The following is a 3,886-nucleotide window of genomic DNA, read 5'->3' as shown; positions in this document are numbered from 1 at the left end:
AACCTTTCTTGCTTATGATTCTACAAATTACTATAATCCCTCATCGTTTCACCCAGATTTGTGCTTTCATTGATGCAAAGGTCAAATGGGTTAGAGATCCATACCTTGATTTTGCAGTTCAAAGAGAGAAAAACCTCAAACAAGTAATTTCCCTTAAGAATATAATAATTTCGAGTCCTTTAACATCTGTTCCACTTTCTTCTTGTCTTTTTGCTTAATCAGAACCTCAAAGTTCCCACTACCACCATCTCCAAGTTCTTCGAGTTATACCCTTATGTTTTCATCCAATTCCAGCCTAGTCTTGGACTCCATCCTCATGTCAAAATCACCTCACAAGCTTTACTTCTCCACAAGGAAGAATCAACCATTCATAACTCTCGACTGCATAGAGATGATGTTGTGAAGAGGTTAGCAAAACTATTGATGCTCATAGGGGTTGGAAAATTTCCCCTATATGTTATTGAGAGGTTGCAATGGGATTTGGGTTTACCCTATAGGTTCATTCCAACCCTTCTTGCTGGTTATCCTGAATATTTTCAAGTTTGTAGTGTGAGACTGTTTAACAGGTGAACAAACTCTTGCATTAGAGCTACTTTCTTGGAGGAAAGACCTTGCAGTCTCTGAATTGAAGAAAAGGGAATCTCTGGAAGGAAATTTTGGGAGAAGGAAAATAAATCATATTCCATTTCCAATGAGTTTCCCGAGGGGTTTTGATTTGCAAAAGAAAGTGATGAATTGGGTGGAGGAGTGGCAGGATTTGCCTTACATTTCGCCCTATGAAAATGCATTCCATCTAGCACCAAATACGGACCAAGCTGAGAAATGGGTTGTGGCTGTTCTCCATGAGTTGCTTTATCTTACGATCTCGAAGAAAACCGAAAAGGAGAACATCTTCTGCTTGGGAGACTATTTGGGGTTTGGTTATAGGTTTAAGAAAGCCATAGTTCATCACCCAGGTATATTTTATGTCTCAAACAAGATTAGAACACAAACTGTAGTTCTTCGGGAGGCTTATAAGAAAGATTTTTTTGGTAGAGAAGCACCCTTTGATGGGGATGAGGCATCGGTACCTTCACCTTATGAACAAAGTTATAAGGAAACCTAGACCAGATGTCATATTAGCTTCTTCCAGAGGTAAAAGTAGCAATATTGCATTGGCCAATAAAGAAGTTTAAATGAAAGATTTTGTTGTCCTTTTTCATTCATCGGTCTTGAGGAATACTATGCTGTCTCATAACAGTGCATTTCATGAGTGAAAACAGTATTAAAGCCTTCATGATCAGACATGACTCTGGCAGTTGAATTGTTTTTTCTTAAGAGCTTGGTGACATCTTGGTAGAGCATCAGAGAAATTTTGTTAGTTAAATTGTGTTTAGGTTAGCGTTAATTGACTTGTATTCTCCCTTTTGAGGTAGAAGGTTCAATAAAGGGTAGTGAATAGTTTGACATAACAATTGTTTGTAATAAATTGCTTCCGTTGAATTGTGTAAGTTGTAAAAGTTCATATTTCTTAAGTTTTCCATGTTTTTGTTATATAGGTATATTAAAAAATACAGGCTGTTACAAAATTCTTCCCAAATTTTTTAGTTGTGCAGTGGTCCATCTTCTTCTGCTATCCTCTGTAGCTTTCTGAGTTCTCTGACTATAGCTCGACCTTTAAGCTTTTTAAGCTTTCTTAGGCTTTTCCATATAGAGGTTGAGCTAACTGAATTTTCCTGTAACACTAACATTAATCTTTGGCTTTACCTTTGTGTTGTAACATGTTATTACTACTTAGTGACTTCCATTACAATATCTATTAATCTAACCTTCATTGTTGGCTTAAGTTGTTCTGGTGTAATATGTCAGTAGTTTGTAATTTTAGAGAAAGACCTTAAGGCATGTAGGAAAATAATAGGAAGGCAATTGTCAATTGTGAAGTCAAGCACATGAATGTTTTGACTTTTGAGTATGAGTATTATTGTATTATATAATACAACAAGAATGCCTTCATTGTTTTTTTTTTTTTATGACTAATAAAATTGCTCTGAGTTGTAATATGCATTATGCATATATGTGGTTCTGAGTTTGTATAAATATTATTTCTTATAGTGTATTTAGTTTCTTTAAAATATTATAATAATAATAATAAATATAAAAAAAGTTTCTTTTACGAAATTTTATACACTGTCCAACTTTTTACTGAATCAAACTCCAAAAATATTGAATCCAAAAATAATTAAAGAAATTGTAATGTATAACCAAATAACTTGTATATTTTGTAAATACAACATAGTTCTGATTTTTTTTTTTTTATCTTTCACTTTTTTTTGTCGTGAAAAATTGTTTTATAAAGGATTAGGACTTTAGTGAAATAACTCTCAAATTCCCTAATGGATAGCCAGTTTTAATACTCCTAACGTATGCAACTTTAGTGGAATCTGGATGGATATTATTGGAATAACTCCTAACGTCAAATAAAAAGCCTACATCAGAAACTTCTTTTTAAAGGAACATGACTCTTTTAATGGATAAACAAGTCCTCTGGACGGGGTCCATATGAGAAAAGAATTCTAGAAAGTTTCTTATCAATGATCTTTGTCAATATTCTTCCTTTGCAAAATGAACCAAAAATCTTTGCAATATTCTTCGTACCTCCTACTCATCCTCTAGACTTGTTTATCCATTGAACAAAAACAAAGGCTCCATAAGATAGGGTATTTTTGGGATATTGCCTAAAATCAAGCGAAAATCTTCTATATATTTTTTTGTGCCCAACTCTTCTATCTTAGATTTTTATCTTTCTATATATTCTCATTTACAAAGATCAAGCCTAGGTCTTGAACTTTTTCCATAAGAAGTGGAACCCTCTATTGAGGTGCTGAGAACGATAATGTACGAGTCAGTCCGTGAAAAACTCACAACTGCTACGTGGGCTTCTTCATCCTAATCGAATTTGCGGAAATTCCATCATCTATCCCATGAAAGGGAAATAGAATTGATTATGTATAATAATCAGTGACTTTGAAAGGAGTGCAAAAGAAAGGCAGAGGAGAAAAGGCGAGACCAAAAGCTTTACCGTCTTCTTTTGGAGCAGGAAGCCTCATTCCTTCTTATTTCCTTTTATTCATTCCCAGTTTCAGCTCTTCTTGCTAAGGATGGATCACTCTTTCATTCGTGAGGTTATTAGATAAGTGGCTTAAAAGGAGAAATAATGGTCGAAATACCGTAGGTATTAGCTCAAATTCAGAAATGCAAGGTTTTGACTCCCTCGCTCCTACGCCTTCCTATGCCTTTCATCCTAAAGTTTCTGAAACTTCCTTTTATTTCCAGGTAGACTTTTGAGAGCAGGAAGACAACTAATCGTGCTGGTTGGAGTCTCCAACGAGTATCTGGATCTCCCCTCCTCCTCAAACCTTTTTTCTTAAATGCGCTTCTCACGCATATTGAATTGCGCCTCTTGGCACTACCCATAATGATCCTTCTCATTATTTAAGTGCATTTGAACTTCTAAGTCGATCTCTTGTGATAAATGGACATGATACCTTCTTACAGAAAGACAATTGTACCAGTTTGTAATTAGGTTCTGCGTTGAAGACCTTATTTGTAAAGCTCTCTAGAAAATAGATGAAAACGAAGTGAAAGAATTTCATTTTGATGCTTCACTCAATTTTTTGAGGTTGAAAAAGAACTGAAGGGGTACGATCGCCCATGGGGTGTGGCTCATGGTGGTTAAGCTAGTGGCTATCTCATTGCTTATGAGAATTTCACATTCATACTCTTCAGAAAGGTTTTCTCGTATTTGGCATCCAACCTGAATGACGTCTAGAATGGTTAATAATTTCTTCATGCCTTGCTTAGCTTCTTCCTGATTCCCAAACTAACGAGACAAAGGCAAGGAAAAGAG

The 3,886-nt window shown here is 35.3% G+C and overlaps 1 pseudogene; it reads left to right on the top strand.

Moving 5' to 3' along the window:
* Positions 1-1,519, top strand: LOC116402022 (annotated as a pseudogene).
* The last annotated feature ends 2,367 nt before the right edge of the window (positions 1,520-3,886 follow it).

The sequence above is a fragment of the Cucumis sativus genome, chromosome 2 (assembly GCF_000004075.3).
Source record: "Cucumis sativus cultivar 9930 chromosome 2, Cucumber_9930_V3, whole genome shotgun sequence".
NCBI classification, from domain to species: Eukaryota; Viridiplantae; Streptophyta; class Magnoliopsida; order Cucurbitales; family Cucurbitaceae; genus Cucumis; species Cucumis sativus.
Note: the sequence above shows the minus strand (reverse complement) of the source record. Positions and strands in the feature narration are given on the sequence as shown.